General features: G+C 51.7%; 1 protein-coding gene across 6 annotated transcripts in view; it reads left to right on the top strand.

The window, feature by feature from the left end:
* Positions 1-17,307, top strand: part of Prkag2 (protein kinase AMP-activated non-catalytic subunit gamma 2) — a 262,801-nt gene that overhangs the window by 37,618 nt on the left and 207,876 nt on the right. For 2 of the 6 annotated variants that reach the window (XM_076565999.1, XM_042273228.2), the window contains exon 1: positions 7,658-8,081. The exons of the other annotated variants lie outside the window; for them this stretch is intronic. The gene's annotated coding sequence lies outside the window, so the exon portion shown is untranslated. Of the gene's footprint in view, positions 1-7,657; positions 8,082-17,307 lie in introns of those variants that run through there. 6 annotated transcript variants of the gene reach the window in all.

Here is a 17,307-nt window from a genome sequence, read left to right as displayed (position 1 = left end):
TGGCTTGCAGCTAAAAGGGAGGCCTACCTGCTATCAACTTCTGAGAGCCTTCTAGAACCTTTGTACTTTAGGGGCAAGCACAGGGGAGCCTTACAGACTGTGAGAGCCCCACAAGGCTTGTCTACCCTGCCACCACCTCAGCCTCCACCGTACTCCTTTCGTGAAGCCCTTTTATAGGAATTGCTGCCTGTGGTGGTTTGAAAGAAAATGGTCCCCAAAGGGAGTGGCACTATCAGGAGGTGTGGCCTTGTTGGAGGAAGTGTGTCACGGTGGGGGCGGGCTGTGAGGTCTCTTGCTCAAGCTTCCCTCAGGGTGACTATCAGTCAGCTTCCTGTTGCCTGCAAGATGTCGGACTCTCCGCTCCAGCACCACATCTCCCCGCATGCCGCCATGCTCCCCACCATGATGATAGTGGACTGAACCTCTGAACTGTAAGTGAGTCCCCAGTTAGATGTTTTCCTTATAAGAGTTGCCATGGTCATGGTGTCTCTTCACAACAATTAAAACCCTAACTAAGACACTGCCAAAGCAGCTCTTGCCTTCAGAAACTTCTCTGGTGACTGCTGTCAACTCCAGCCTACTTGTTCCTTGTCTTAATGACTTCTTTTCTGAAGTCCACAATGCTTGGGAGTACGGGGTAGTCCTCTCTGTCTTCTGCTTTTCTTTTGCCCCAGCTGGAGTCTGGGAGGGGACCCAAGAGACAGAGCAGGAGCAACCTGTCTTAACCAAGAAACAGGGCATAAATACTCTCTTTCTCATGCCCATCCCATGATTGGACTCCCAGACAAGAGCTCCTCCTCCTCAGGTCTGGGGAGCTTTACTCTGGATTGGCAGATGAGCTTGTGTGAGATAGTCACATCCCGTTAGGTAGGGATGGAACAGTCAAAAGAGTGTGTGCCTCTTATACAGGGGTAGAGACCTTAAACTAAAAGGATGCAAGCTGGAGTCTCCTGTGTTGTGGGTGCTATCAGTCATCAGGATAGGGGCAGAGGGAGATGAGGCTTGGACCAAGATGAGTGTGAGTGTGTGTGAGCGTGTGTGATCATGTTTGTGTGTGTGTGTGTGTGTGTGTGTGTGCGTGTATGTGTGTGTGTGTGTTGTGTCTTACTTACCCCAAATTCTTGAATGCTTTCTCCATGCATCATCTTATTACAAAGGGCTCTATTGCAGTATGCATGAATAATCCTGTTGTAGCTGGGTTGTTGTTTGTTTGTTTGTTTGTGTTATTTGTTTTTCTCTTTGGGGACCTGCCATCCAGCTCCCAAATAAATACATGAAGACTTAGTCTTACTTATGAATGTCTGGCCTTAGCTTGGCTTGTTTCTAGCCAGCTTTTCTAGCTTAAATTATCCTGTTTGTCTTTAACTATGTTTTGCCTCTGGGCTTTTTACCTTTCTTTACTCTCTATATCTTTTTCCTTCTTACTCCATGGCTGGCTGGGTGGCTGGGTGGCTGGCGCCTGGCATCCTGCTCCTCCTCTCCTCCAGAGCTTAGATTTCTCCTATTTATCCTCTCTGCCTGGCAGCCCTGCCTATGCCTCTCTCCTGTCTAGCTATTGGCTGTTCAGCTCTTTATTAGACCAATCAGGTGGCAGGGAAAGCTTTACAGAGTTAAACAAATGTAACATAAAAGATGCAACACATCTTTGCATCATTAAACAAATATTCCACAGCATAAACAAATGTTAACACATCTTAAACTGATATTCCACAACCCCTATCACAGCTGGCTTCTGTGCACACATGCCAAGTGGAAGGGCTAATTTCTTCATCAGGCACAGAGGGTAAGAATCGGGAGTGTCTGGGTTCTTGCCCCAGCCCACAGCTGCAGGCTGTGGGATTGCAGGCCAGTCACTGGCCTAGTGGTCATACGCAGGACTCGGGGTTTATTGCGTGAGAGCTTATTTGATAGTGGTGAGTCCCTGCTTCGACAGGTGGTGCATTCACACACTCATGAGTGCCACAGTCCACATATGAACTCTTGGTGTACACACCATGCTTTGAAGGGATCAGGCTGGTCCACACTCTGCAGGGAAGCTTGTGGCCCTGGGGGCAGTTTTTACACGTGAAGTTCCAGGCACCAGCTTGAGGCTCTTTAAGACTTCTGAGCATTTCGAGATGGCTTTGAAAGATGGAAAAACTGTTCTGTGAAAGTCACGACCTACGACTGGAACAATTGCTAATGTACGTCTTTGTAGCTAGAGAGACTGTCTGGAGCCCAGGCTCCATGAACACTGGTCCGTCACTCTGCCCCATTTTCATCCCCAGCCATTTTCCTATGTTGTATTTAGAGACAGGGTCTGCTCCATTCATTCCCATCCTTCTACCTTCTGAGTAGCTGGGGTGACAGGCTGCCCCACCAGGCCTAGCTTAGTCTAGGAACTGTAGAACTACTTGACAGACGTGCCAGGAACTGGCTGGGTGGTGAGCTTGGCTCTCTAATCTCAGCGGTCTGGCAAACTTCTGGTTACCGTGGTAAATATCGATAGTTTCTGGCCCCGGGGGAGGGGCCAGCCGCAAGCTGCCTGATAGCTAGGGACAGAGACAGGAGACCTTAGACTATTTTTCAAGGTCCTGTGATGATTTTAGGTGGCAGGTCGGACCTGTTCTGGGGTTTAGGGGAAGTTTCACTGCTGCGCTCTGGCAGATTCACGACGAGCTGTTCTTTTGTTTTTGTTTCGTTTCTGCAGAGATGAAACCCGGGGCTGTATCAGGCAAGCGTGTGTGTGTGTGTGTGTGTGTGTGTGTGTGTGTGTGTGTGTGTGTGTGTGTGTGTTCCTACAGAGGGACACTCATAACCCAAAGGTTTGTGTGTTGTTGTTTTTAACGGCAAAGCTCTACAGCAGTGTCCTGTGAGGTTAAGGGCTCGCCCAGGTCAGTGGTATCTGAACTTCAAGGGCAGCAGCCAGCAGGGAAAGCCAGGCTACACAGGGGTTCTAGCCTTCCCTGAGCTGCCTAGAAAGCCGTCTCCTGCAGACTCCTGAGGATTCCTGCAGGGTCCAGTGGACCTCTCTGGAGGGTTGGTTTTCAGTCACAGTTTCAGAGGCTGCTAAACCACTCTGCATAGTACATGGAGTTGCTGAGTGCAGGGAAGATGCCTGGATGCAGACCCCTCTTGCTTCAGCAGCTCAGTGATGCCGCTCCCCTGGCCTCCGGCCTGCACTTCGCAGACCCCGCAGGCCTGAGACAGGCAGGGGTAGCATCGACACTCAGGAGGGAGAACAGAGGTTCATTGAAAGCATCTCTGTGTTTAACTTACGGATGCATGACTAAAGACAGGGGGGGTCAGGCAAGCATTTGTGACCGGTCCTGGGGCACTAAGACATTCACCCAGGTCCGTTATCCATGGACAGGAGTAGAGGGCACAAGATTTACACACGTGTGCTCTAGATTTCTGGTCTTCTGTGTTGTTAGTATGGCTCAGGAAATATTGTGCATGGCTTGAGATTTTCTGGCCACATTTGCTATGTTTTGTGTCTTTGAAGTCACTGTTTCAAATTTTTAATGTAATTCCTTAATATACCTGCTTAATCAGAGCAGGTTAGACAGTTTACTATGATATCATGTGCCTCAGAGACTCTGGCTGTAATGTGTTTTATAAATTCATTTATTATTATTATTATTATTATTATTATTATTATTATTAGTGTGATGCAGATATTGGGGTGTGCACATGCCATAACACACGTGTGAAGGTTACTGACAACTTTGTGGGGCCAGTCCTCTCCTTCCGCCTGTATTCGAGGTCCAGGGATTGAACCCAGGTCATCAGGCTTGGAGGGCAAGCACCGTTATCCACTGAGCCATCTTGTAAGCCCTGTAGCCTTGTTTTCCATGACAGAAATAGTGAGCACAGACCACAGAAAGAACAAAAGATACAAAGAAGCCAAAACACACAGATAAAAGGCTGGGACTCTTAGGACAGTGTGGTACTGAGGTGCGGAGCCAGGTTGTGATGGAATCCTGGCAACATCAACATCTCGGCTTAGTAACCATTCTAGTTAGCTTTCCGTTGCCTGGATGAACATAACCGAAAGCAACCTGGGGGAGGGGAGGGTTGATTTCAGCTTGCAGTCCATCGTTGAGGGACTGTCACGGCAGAAGCCTGAGCTGTGAGGAAGGCTGCTTACTGGCTTGCTCCAGCTCATACTTACCTCGCTTTCTTACATAGCCCAGGAGCAGCTTGCCTGGGGATGGAGGGCACAGTGGGCTGGCCTCTCGGCCCACATCAATTAACAATCAAGAAAGTGCCCCCACAGACTTGCCCATAGGCTGGTCCAGTGGAGGGAATTCTTCAGTGGAGGGTCCCCTTTCCCGGGTGAGTCAAGTTGACAACCAGGACTGCCTGCCAGCAGTGAGCGTGGCGACTCAGGGTCTCCAGACCGCAGTTTCCTTATTCTTCAAAAGGAGCTTGGGGGAGTGGGGCTGGGAAATGATCCAGTTACTAAAGGGCTTACTTAGTAAGCATTACTTAGTAATGCTTACACATTAAAACAAGACAGAACAACTGGGTGGAGGCAGAATCAGGAGGCTCTCAGGGATGGCTTGCTGGATTTTAGCTAAATCCACGAGCTCCAGATTCAGTGAGGGCCCCTGCCTCAAAAAACAAGAAGGAAAGTGACTGAAGGAGACACCTAGTGTCAACCCCTGGACTCCACACACATGTGCATGCATATACATACACACACGTATACATACATACACACACACACACACACACACACACACACCAACACAGATGGGGTGGGAGAAGAAAACAATGCGATGCCCCTTTACCTGCTGTGTGGACTGCAGTGGCATAAAAGGACCTCAGCATTGTGAATACAGTGTAAACATCAAATCCAGGAGGACTTGTATGTCTCAGCATCGAGGGGCCAGGGAAGGGCCCTTCACTAGGCTAGAGCCTCAACAGAATGGAGAACTTCAGGGTCTGCAGGTGCCTGCCTGTGGAGGCTGAGGCTGAGGCCTTGGAGTGACAGCTGTGGGCAAGCCCACGAAGTCCGAATGAGGCTCCTTTGGACTGTATCCTTACCGAAGAGAGTGTGTTCCCCAGGCAGCTCCCTTGGAGCTGGCGGTTTTCCCCGACTTTTCTCGCTTTTCCATGGTTTGGGGTCTGGGAATGGTACACAGAGTGGCACTGTGTGTGTGTGTGTGTGTGAGGGACCGTTCCACCTCGGCTCCTTCTGAGACCAGGGAGTACCCGCCGTGGTGCTGAGGCTCCGCCAGGACCTTCTGTCTAGTGGCTTTTGTCTTCCAAGAGAACCGGCTTCCGCCTTCTAAGGTGAGAAGGCAGACAAGCTCGAATCCCAAAGGGGAAACAAACCACTGAAGCATTCAGTGCAGGCTGTAGGAGCAAGACTTCACACAGGTGAAGACAGGCCACATGTGTGTTTGCAAGTTTCAGGGCACAGCACTTGTCTTTGCTTGAGTGATTCCCTGACCCGAGATGTGGAATCACTGGCAGTGAGCTATAGGAAACTATTGCCCTCCCCACCCCACCCCCACCCCCTGCCCATAAGTCATTCTCAGGAGCTCGCCTCCAAGTGAAGCAAACCTTGGCTTGGTGGTACCCATCTGTTTCCCTGGCATTTCTAGCTTTTCCAGGCAAAGCAAATTATCCCCACCCCCCCACCCCCACCCCCACCCCCACAACCTAGGCTTGTTTATATGCTTTGGAATAAAGCACACAGAAAATAAAACAGGTCCAGCTCACCCAGCAAGGCTAGTTGGAGAACCAGCAGGAGAAAATATTGCCATTGGCTGGATGTCTGGTAGGCCACTCACATCACGCCCAGGGGGCTAGTTTCAGGATGTCAGCCCTTTGCTCAGTGGTACACAGCGTGGTTTTTGCTAAGCTTTGTGTTTATTCTAGTGCTGCCCTCTGGTTCTGGAATAATCCTGCACATCTCAAGCCGATGTTCATCTTTGTCCAGATGCTTGTTCATCCATTATCTCAGCAGAAGCCCTGGGAGATGCTCAGAGCCACTGTTTCCATGCAGATGGTTTTCTAAGAGGCAGGACTGAGGCCTGGAGAAATGACTGAGCTGTGGCACAGACCTGGGTTATGGTCACAGAACTTTATGGTTTAGGTCTGGAGAGGACCTTGAGGTACATCAGGTGACACATTGCTCAGGTTACGGAAGAGAAACAGAGTTTCAGGGTAAAGTGACGTTTTCACTTCAAGGTGATGAGCTGCTTAGGATACTGGGCCTCAGGGGTCCTCCTTTCCTAACCCTCAAGCTTTGAATTCTTAGATCTCAGAATTAGCTGAACAGTGGCTGCCTCTTACCTTCCTGGGCTGAAAGTGACCTCAAGAAAGCCACAGACTAGCCTAGCTCAGTTGGCAAAGTGCTCGTCACACAAGCATGAGGGGCTGAGATTGACCCCAGAACTCATCTTTAAAAACTGGGCATGGTGGCATACATCTGTAAGTCCAGGGCTGGGGAGGAGAGACAAGGGGCTTCTGGAGCTCCCTGGCAGCCAGCCCAGCCCAATCTGTGAGCCCCGGGTCCTGGGAGAGACACTCCTAAAAATCAAAACAAAACAAAACAAGGTGAATGGTTCCTGAGGAACAACATCCAAGGTTGTCCTCTGGCTTCCACACATACATGAACGTGCACACATGTCTCCTAACTTTAAGTTTCCGAAGTTGTCTTGGGCCACATTCATAGGTGTCTTCGGTCTCGTACAGCCCATGGGTGGCATATTAAGTGTGCCTTTGGGCATAGGGAATTGCTTAAAAGGTCCCAGGACTTGTTCCAACCAGGTGTCGAGAGACACACAGATGCAGGAAAGCTGTTACGATGTCTTGTGCTCACAGACCCCTGGAAACAAGAGGCAGAGCCCACGCGTAGGACCAACCACTCAGCCAAGTGCCAGTCTTGGTCAGGAGGCAGAGTGGCCAGGGGAAGTGGTGACAGGAGCTTTTGCTGTGCCTTTGAGGGGGACAGACAGGCTCGGGATTGTCTGATTTGAACAGTTGCAGTGATTTCTGGGCTGATCAGGGCAGGCACGGAGGCCCAGGGTGTGGCAGAGGTCGTGAGGAGAGAATGGGCTCTAGAAGGTTTGTTTGTGAAGGAGTGGTGAGCACACAGGTGAGTCATTTTCTCTCCAGGAATTCGCTACCCCACATGTAATAACAAAGGCTCCTCCGGAGAGCAGTGCATCAGAAGCCAGGAAACAAGAGGCAAGGAAGATAGAGGCCGGACCCATGTCACCTGCAGGGGGCCTGGGATTGCAGGCCGGTGTCACCTGCAGGGGGCCTGGGATTGCAGGTTGTCTGACTGGAGTTGGGGGACGTGGTATCTGCCAGTGAGGGCTTCACTAGCAGAGCCTCTTGGAAGGCTAGAGCTGTCGTTCTTGTGAGAGAGAAAAGCTGCAAGGACAAGGGTTTCCCTGGGAGTCCTGATTTCGCCTGATTGCAGAAGTCTGCCTGTTGTCTTCCTCTGAAGTTAACTAGCCTTTGCCTGTGGGCACAGGATCGGGGGTCCTGCTGGCAGAAGGACCCCAGCGGCTGCATCCCAGGCCTCAGTTCCTTCCTCTCTGTTCCCCCCGATGCTGCCTGTGTTCCCAGGGCTCCGCTCTGCCCCCCCCCACCCCGCCTCCCACTGGCTGCCTATGTGGTACAGTTACCTCCTCAGCAGGCAGCCCCCGACACAGGTGGGAATGCTAGTCTGCTGCAGCCCTGACGGACGCCCTGACGGACACCCAGGGTATCCGCCTGAGCTCTGCCATCCTCTCAAGCAGCGAACCAGCTCTAACCAACAGGACTGTCGCCTGGGCTGTCTCAGGCCAGCTCATGCTGTCTGCCAGCTGCTTGTTGCGCTGCTCTGGGGACTGGGAACACGCCCAGCCCCAGTCCCCATCTGTTGCAGGCGTGAGGCAGCAGGCTCCCGAGAGCATCCGAACCTTAGAAACCGCCTGAGCTGAAAGAGTCAGGAACCCCCCCCCCCCCCTTGGATTGGCCTTTGGAAGGTGAGAGCAGGATTTGTCAGAGCCGAGAGAGCAGCTTGTCTGCCGCACCAGCCAGCATCTCACAGCCCAGCATCCGGAAGAGGAGACCTTGGGACCCCTCCCGGCTGAGTAAGCAGACCTTTCTGGCTGGATCCCTGTAAATGCATGGCGGTTGCACGCTCCCCGTGTGCGATGTTTCCTTCTGTGTGCATATTGTCGCCTCTGTGTGCAGGACTGCTGTTGGCTGGTGCTTTGTTCTCCCGGAGGCTCTCATTCAATTAAACACTTCAAGGCTGAACCAAATGCTCCTTGGCTCCACGGGAGCTATATGTCTGTTCCTTATATAACTTCTCCGTGACTTAAAGAGAATACCTTAGAAGGTGGGATGTGTGAGGGGGCGTGTTCATCACTGTCCCTCTGCGGAGCCTGTCCCCTTCTCTGCCAGGCTGGGGGAGCGAGCAAAGACTGGGCTGTCTACAAGGGGTTCTGATTTGAGGGTCCTCTCCCCGCTTCGTCCCCTGCCGTAAAGTTCCCTCCCGAAGCTGAATCTCTTAGTGCCGTGGACTCCTCTACCATTGCCTTCCCTTTCCTGAGTCATCCGTTCGGTTTGCCCCAAATGGAAAAGACTAGGGACGGCTGCAGGGGGACTTTGAATCTGGCCCATGGTGTCCCCTGGGGCTGTCTAGACCACAGGCAGATCAATCGGCTGGAAGACGGGGCTTGCTTGTTGCCTGTCGGACTTGAAGAGGAAGGTGTTGAATAAACCGAAGTGGTTGGGGAAGGCAAAGGGAGAGAGAGCAGAGGAGGTGGGAGCCCTCCATTCTGCAGCAGGAACAGAGCACGGACTGACGAGCCTGCAGGACGGACTGGCTGAGCGGAGGCTGGCAAGGGCCAGACCTGGAGCTGCAGGTGCCCTGCCCCAGCCGCCGTGCCCGGAAACTGGTGCTTAGCACTCGCAGGGAGCCGCTGCTGTCTTGTTTGGGTTTTTGTTTGTTGCCTGTGACTCCCTTCCACATGCTGAACTAGTTAACACCCAAAGAAAACTTCAGCATAGAATCTGTGATCCCCCTCCCTGCTCCTTAGGATTGTGATTAGGAGCAAGCCACTGGGTGTCATCGGAGGGTGTGAGGCGCAGTGCTGTTTCTAATCACAGCCCAAAGCGGACAAGAAAAGGTGGCATTAAGTAACTCGAGAATGGTGGACCAGTAGCACACGTGGCCCTGCACTCAGCTCAGTGCAGACTTCTGGAGGGCCCTGGGCCCAGCGAGCACCGTCAGACCTGGGATACACAAGAAGGCCAGAGGCCCCCAAAGTGCACAGGGTTCCCAGACACACACAGGAGGGATTTCAGATGCCGTCCAGTGTGAGAGGAGGAGCAGTGTAGGGGACTTCAGAGCAGGGGTCAGTTGCCAGCAGCGGCTGTCGTAGGGATTTGACAGACAGGTGCCAGGTCCAGTGGGACCCAGGGCCCATAGCCCCTCTCTTGACCCAGAACAGAAGCCTGGCAGTGTGGCCCAGTAGGTCTGGGGGCTCCTACCTTTCAGGCTACATCTCCAGTGTGCATGGGAAACATCCAAGGACTAGTTAGCTAAAGCTGAGGGGAGGTTTTGGTTGGGTTCCATTTGGATGTTGGACTATTTTAGCCTGACAGCAGACCTTGCAGCAGGTACAGACTCACAGGAGAGGAAGTGAAGTTAGAAAGTCAGATTCCCCAGTGAACTGATAGAGAACCCAGGAGATGCCCAGAGGCCCTGCCTGATCGTTCTGTATAAAGGGGGTTGGGTGAGGGACAGCGAGGCTAAGGATGGGCATTAGGGGCCCGGGGCCCTGGGCTGGGGCTTTGTCACCAGCTTCCAAGCCGGCTCCCACTGGATCCTGTCCTCAGGATGGTGATAAATCAGCGCTTGAGCGAAACAAAGTCTTGAGCCCTGTGGACCAGTAACCCAGCATTCAGAGAACGAGATGTTTGGTCTTGACCTCATCCACCAATGGTACTGTCTGGCCAGGCTTTTCTGGAAAGGCAGGTACACTTAATTTGGGTTCTCTGAATTTTTGTGACATTTATTTATTTATTCATTCATTCATTCATTCATTCATTCGTGTGTGTGTGTGTGTGTGTGTGTGTGTGTGTGTGTGTGTATGTGTACGGCATCAGGCTTATCAACAAGCACCTTTACCTGCTGAGCCACCTTGATTTGGGCTTTTATTTCAGTCTGAGGGGTTCTCAGGCCCTTCTCATCTATCAGTGATCAGTGTGGAGACCCATCTTGCCCAGCTCCTTCTAGCAAAGCCTTCCATCACCCTGACTCCTGGGCTAACCTGTGTCACTGCTACACACTTCCTTCTTTGCACTCTTGAGGATTGAGTTGTGTTCTGCTGGTCCTCACAGGTCAGTTCAGGTGATGACTCCCAGCAATCGGCTGAGGTCTTAATTCCTGTCACATCTCACACTTACCAACCGCACACTAGGTACCAGCTCCAGGCTCGTCATTTTCATGGATCCTCACTCTTTTAATTCCCCGGAGGATCCTGGGAGCCTTTACTGTCTACCACTTGGGAACGGAGGCCCCATGAACTTGTACAGCTTGCTGAGATTGTACGGGCAGCACAGGAACTAGAAGCTCACACCTAGGTCCTCTGCCAGCTTAGAAGCAGTGTCCGGCCCTTCCCGCCTCACTGAACAAGACCTGGCAGTGGACGTCTGGCAGTGAAAATGTTCCTCTCACCTCTCATTGTGACTTGACGAAGAACTTGATTAGGACCTACAGCCCGCGGCTTAGTTGAAGGTCTGTGTTTCTACCTCCTCAGTCCCAAAGTGTGGGCAGGCTTGTCCCCAGTTCTTGACAAGCTTGACACCAGTGCTGGAGAGTGTTGACACATAAGCCATGACGTCTGTGCTTTCCAGCCAGTCACGTGTCAGTCTGGATAAATATCCTTGTCACAAGCATAACTTACGGTCCAGGAACTCGAAAGGGGTTCTGTGGGTCCATGGGCTCTAATCTTAATTACAAAAATTGGAGTTTAAATTATGATTGAAGTTGGGTATGGTGTGAGTTCCTGCAATCCCAGCACTTAGGAGGTGGAGGCAGTGAGTTTGAAGCCAGGCAGGGAGACATGAGGCACAGGCTGAGAGGTGACTGAGTAGTGAGGGGCACTTGCACAGAGCCTGGGCTCAGTTCCTGACACCCACATCTGGAGGTTCACAATCACCTGGAACTCCAGCTCCAGGGCACCCAACACCCTCTGGCCTCTGGGGGCACCTGCACACATGTGCATGTGCTACACTTAGGTACATACACATACAAAACTCATTTGTTTAAAAAGAGGAGGAGGAGTAATAATTGAAGCCGGGCATGGTAGCACATAAGTTATAATCCCAGCACTGAAGAGGCAGCCAGTCTAGGCTGTGTAGTCACAGACCACTCAGTGCAGCATAGTAAGACTTGAAGGCTAACCAGCAAGCACACATATAATTGAGTCATTAGTCCCAATGCCGTTCCCTTGTGACCCCCCCCACACACACACACATACACACAATTTTTGGCATGGGACTAAGGACCTTGTATTCTGTCAGGTAGCTGGGGACCATGGACAAATCATCTCATTTTCTTGAGTCATTTTTTTTTCTCTAGAAATGCATGTCTGTTTAGGTTGGTGTGGAGTCTATAATCAGTTAAGCAAGTTCCCAGCACACAGTAGACATTTAACCGACAATGGGCTCTGCTGTCTAAGGGAGTATTCAGTTGGGTGCCTTCCTGGAGCCACACAGAGCCCTAAAAAACGTCTTCTAAAACAGGGCTATGATGGGTTTTACCACTAGAGTTACGCAGCAGGCAACCAAGGCGAAAGAGCTTTGGGGTCCTGCAGTTTTCTAGCCGTTGCAGGCTCCGCTCTTCCTCACTGTCCTTGCCAAGTCCCAGCCCCTCTCCTGTCCTGCCCGTCATTCAGTGGTGAGCGGATGGGGTTTCCTCTCTTCGGTCTTGAGAGATCACATTGCAATTCTTCGGCCATGACCGTCCCCTGAAGGTCATGGCTGTGCCACGATCTTTCTAGTATCATTGGAGTCCCTTCTCCATCTCCTTTCATACTTCTCCAAGCTGTAGCCCAGGGGACACAGGGAGAAAACTGGAGGAAATCAAAGCCAGGCTCAGATTTTGTTTTGATTGTACTTTGCCGGCGAGGTGTGTGGTGGCATTTATTGTCTGTCTGCTTTTAAGGGAGGCAGCCATCTGCCAGTAATCATGGCTTCAGCTGGTTAGTCACCAGTGAGTGAGGGCCTGCTGAGCTGATGCCAGTCAACAGGATAAAGGAGATAGGAAGAGGGCCACCCATAGTCTGCGGTGCTGTTTACCAAACACCTGCTAGGGATGCCAGCCGTCCAGATGGAGTTCTCAGGACCGTGGAGGGCCAGGGACCCAGGGGTTCTTATTCCTCCTTAGCCCGGCTATCCTTTTCTTTTCTTCCTTGTCCTTGGGATTGAACCTAAGGCTTCATGAGTGCTAGGCAAGTTCTCTAGCACTAAGCTAGATCCCCAGCCCCCCCCTTTTTTTTTTTAAATTGACAGGGTCTCACTGAGTTGCCTAAGATGGCCTTAAATTTATGATCCTCCTGCCTTAGCTCCTCCCTGAGTAGCTGGATTTTACAAGCCTGAACCACCAGACCTGGCTTTCCATTTTGTTTTTGGTCAAGGACTCCTGAAAGTTGAGGGCTCCTAAAATTGCATTTCATTGCTTTTGGAGGAGAGAAGCAGTCTTAGAATCGGGAGCTGGGAAGGTCTGAAGCCCCAACCGTCAGGAAAGCATGAGCCTATTGCTTTTCCGGCAGGCGAAGAGCTGGCCTCACTGCAGGCCGTCTCTGTGATACGCAAGCTGTGTCGGCCAGGTCACATATGGAATCATGCTTTGTAGACTGGATAGGAAATGGGGATGCAAACCTGTCAGGCTGTGGTATGCTCAGATTTCCTGGAAATGCCCAGGTAGACACATCCCAGAGTGGGATGGCTGACGTTCAGGAAAAGATGTCAAGGTCACCGAACAACACGTTGTCGCTAGTATAAGGACTGAGCAGTGCCTCCAGCTGACCGGGGCCCCACAAGCAGTGTGGGGCTCTGTTCCTCCTTCAGGCAGGGAAAGCTCTGCCCTACTTGGCACAGAGGTGGGAGCTCTGGTACTTTCTACAAAGTCCAGCCATAGGCCATCCCCCCTGCTCTTACCAAATCAGGGGAAGTGCAAAGACATGCTTAGAAAGATTCTCCCCAGGAAACAGCAGATGGGCGATTTCTGCTTATTGAAAAGGTAAGTGAACTGTCATCCTTTGTTACTCTTTCCCAGAGTTCCTGGTACCCAAAGCCATTCCACTCAGCTTGGCAGATGGATTCCTATGCTTAGAAGGTTAGGGAAAGACCAGTGACCACAGCTGGCAGCCTGCACAGACCCCCTCCAAACACAGCCAGGTGTGGGGATGAAGCCTGTTGGATTACCACTGCCACACAGAACATGACCTCTCCATGACCCTGCTACTGACTGTGCCATTGGTAGGTGGGGTATGTGGGAAGGGGCTGCTCCTGACCAGAGTCGTTCATCTGGAACACAGTCCTCGAAGGCTGGTGGGATCTGTCCTTTAACATCAGACATCAGCTCCAAAGACCTGGCCAGGCCTGGCTCAGAGCTGGCTGCAGGCATCTGCTGCCACCCACTCACTCTGAGTCATCCTACACTTCTCTGCTCAGATCCAGAGCCCCGAAATGTGCTCACCAGTCAGTCTCCAAACACACCAAGCAGGGGGAGAACTGGGAGGGAGATGAGCCAGGAGGGGAGGAGGACATTTGGGAGAGCCTTGACCTACCCAGGCCCTCCGCCCTAGTCAGGCTCCTTCAGGCTCACCCGGAACCCATGGTGGCCTCACCAGCTGCTGTTCAGCAGGTCTCCCAAGCCTCCTGGAACCAGGGCATGGAGTCATACTGCCACAGGGACACTGTATTCACAAGGGCCACCTCTGAAGAGATGCTTGTGGAGAGGTGTCTGGAGACTCTGTTTTCCTCTTCACCCTCGTTTCTCCCTTTCCAAAGCCCTTCTTGGTGTGTGAGAACTGTTCTTTCTTCCTCTGTCTTAATCCATCAGCTCCTTCCCGTTTTTTTCACCAGTGGACCAGAGCTCAGGTGTACGTCCCAGCACAGCCTGTCCCTTGTGTCACACCCGTCCCATAAAACAGACGTCCTGAGCTCCCCCAGTGTGGTGAGTGTGGACTTGACAGGCTCCCGGGCCAGCCTCATGCGCCCTAAGGACCAGCTTCTCGTTCTCTGCTCACATCCCCAGCTCTGCCTGTCAGGCTCTGAGTCCAGCAGCTCCGCACAAATCACACTCTCCAGTTGTGCCTGTGAGAGATGAGCGTGTCAGTGCAACAGAAACAAAACTCTGGGGTGCGTTTTTCAGTCATCCCAAATGCTTCCATGTTGTGCTCAATCCAGAGTCCTGGAGCTACCAGCCACGCCTTGCCCGAGTGCCGTCACAAAAGTGCAGTCCCGTACCGTCATATGCACTTGACAGGAAAATAAACCTGACCACCACACACCAGTTTGGGGCGCTTCAGGGATTTCAGGGTCTTGGTAACGGCCGCTTGGACAAAGTCTGGAATGGCGGCTCCTCCGTCCAGGTGTATAAACACAAGATACCCAGCCAAGACGCACAGTTCTCATACTTTTAAGTAACCACCCACTGTCTTCTGGGAGCTTGGAAGCCCCGTGTGTCCTACCTGTCTAGAGGGAAATGGGCCAGGTTACAGAGAGCTGGTACCGGGGGAGCCATACCTTCAGGCCTCCTCATGCCTAGCCTTTCCATGTGTGGGCATCCCTACCACCTTGCTTCCAAAAGTAACTGCCTTAGTTTCTTTCCCTGTTGCTGTGATTAAATATTCCAACCAAAGCAACTCAAGGGCGAAGGTGTTGGCTTCAGCCCACAGCTCAAGAGTACAATCCATTTTATCAGGGACGTCAAGGCAGCGCCATCTTGAGGAAGCTGGTGACATCACACCCACAACCAGGAAGCGGAGAGTGATGAATGCCTGCTCAGCTTTCTTCTCCACTTACGCAGTCCAGGATCCAACCAGGGAATGGTGTGGTCCAGAGTGAGTGGGTCTTCCTGTCTAAGTTAACACAATCAAGATCATCTGCCAGGTGATTCTAGATTCTGTGAAACTGACAGTTAACAATGACCGTCACAGTGGCCTTACCCAGGTGCCATCCTCCTTTGGTGATCTCTACCCCATGAAAATCCATCTCTTCTCACTCCTCAGCGTGTAGGGTCATCTTCTGAGAATGGATAATCCAGTAGCTGCCAACTCAGAGGAGGGTTTGGCGTAATGAGGTCTGAGTTATATTGAAATACTGCCTTGACCTGAAGAAGGGGGTCTGGCTACAAGTGGTGTCACACTTATGTGGGCCTGTGACCTCTCACACTGTCCAGCACTCACTGTGGGGGAGAACTCAGGCTTTCATGCCTGACAAATCACTCTTCTTAGACAATACAGCCAGGCTCTGGAATATGTAATGCTTGCTGTAAGTAAGTCCTGCTCTGTGGAGGAGAGGAAGGTACAGTCTCTGTCTCATCAGGGTATGGCAGGTCCATGGGGCCAACCGAACTGGAGACTTCTGTGGAATGATGTAGAGTCATCACCCAAAGCCTAGCTGCTTCCTAAAGATTCTGCCCCCACGGTGTGGAAAAGTTGGCTCAGCATCCCAGGATGCAGAGTGTAGGCATTTCCCACATTCAGCAGATGGTTTGCTCTGCTGCCCACCACATGGATATGTTGTGATTGGCTGGTCAGTTGTAGGCCAGCTCGACTGGGGTGCTATTCACATGCAGTGCAGCCCGTCAGTTGTAAGCACAGTTAGCTTGGTTGTGATAAATGTACATAAATGTGCAGCCACCACATCATGACCCCCCAAAGGTCACAGTGTTCCATTATAGTCAGTCCCTTCCCTGTCACCATCTTGAGATGGTTTAGCATGGGTCCCATGCCTTATCTTTGTCTACCCCACATATCCCCTGATTCCAGACCTAGCACAGATCCTCACTGGATGTGACAGTGGGTGAGCATGTCTCTAGCTGCTATATACTTTTTAAAAGACGGCATCTCAGATCGCCCAGGATGGCCTTGAATTCTTTCCTGATCCTCCTGTCTCTACCTTCCGAGTGCTGAGGTTACAGGTGTGTGCCACTATACAGGTTTGTAGTGTGCTTTTGTTGTTGTAAGACAGGGTCTCAATGTGTATCCTGGGCTGGCCTGGAGCTAATTATGTAGGCCAGATTGGCCCTGAACCTATGAGCAGTCCTCCAGCTTCTGCCTCTCAAGGATTGGGATTGCAGACTTGACCAACACAGCTGGCTGTTGAAATGTATTTTCAGATTTCCTCAGGGTTTCTGTTCCCTTCCATCATCCTCAGTTTTGAAAGACTGCATAGGAAGCATTTGCTAATTAAAAATTTCATGTAGTTGCTCCTGATGTCAGTCTTCCTGTTCGGCCTTAGACAGTCAGTGTGACCAGAGGTGCAGAGACTAGCTGTTCTTGGCCGCCTGAGGAAGCAGGGAAACGCTTCCTCTCCACCCCTTCAAAGAGAAAGCTGCTGGGGCCCCCAGCAGCCTTCCTTCATGTTCTCTCCCAACACTGGACCACAGAGCACCAGGCACACCACCCCTGCCTGCCCGCCTTCATCTCTCCTCCACCCCACCCTCCCTTCTTTCCTCCCTTCATTCCCCATCTCCCCCCCTTCCACCCCTCCACCCCCCCCTCCTCCTCCTCTTTCTTTTTTGAGCAATTTTCGAGCTCACCAGAGAGCACCCCAAAATGTTTCTCAGCTAACTGGGGACCTTTCTATGTCACTAACGTGGTCACCAGGGGTTCCGTGTGGCCCCTCATTCTGCCTACCCACACTGCCTCTCACCCTGTCAGTGAGTGACGGCTTGAGTTCTCCTCTTCCCTCTAATCAAAGCTCTGAGAAAGAAGAGTCTGTCTCTTACCCACTGGGCGCCATAATAATAGCTTCTCGCCCTTAAAATCAGCCAAGTATTTTAAAGTAATGACTGGCATTTTTCAAATGATTCCCACGCAGCACAGTAATCTCTTTCTGTGTTAGCTCTGGTGTGTTGTGTTTATATCCTTCCATGTGTGAATGCATTTTCTGGTAGGAATGCCTATGAGTCTAGATTTTTAAACTAGGAAACAGAAATTGAAGTAACTTGGACAGGGTACTTAGCATTTGGGTCATGTGTCCCCGTCCCCCCCCCTCCTCCCTACCCTCACACACAAGGCTTGGAACCGCCTCTCAGGGCTCTCAGGCAGCCTGGCTCAGCTGAGCATA

Source organism: Peromyscus maniculatus, chromosome 3, assembly GCF_049852395.1.
Source record: "Peromyscus maniculatus bairdii isolate BWxNUB_F1_BW_parent chromosome 3, HU_Pman_BW_mat_3.1, whole genome shotgun sequence".
NCBI lineage: Eukaryota > Metazoa > Chordata > Mammalia > Rodentia > Cricetidae > Peromyscus > Peromyscus maniculatus.
The sequence above is the reverse complement of the archived record's forward strand: the minus strand, read 5'-3'. Positions and strand labels throughout refer to the sequence as shown.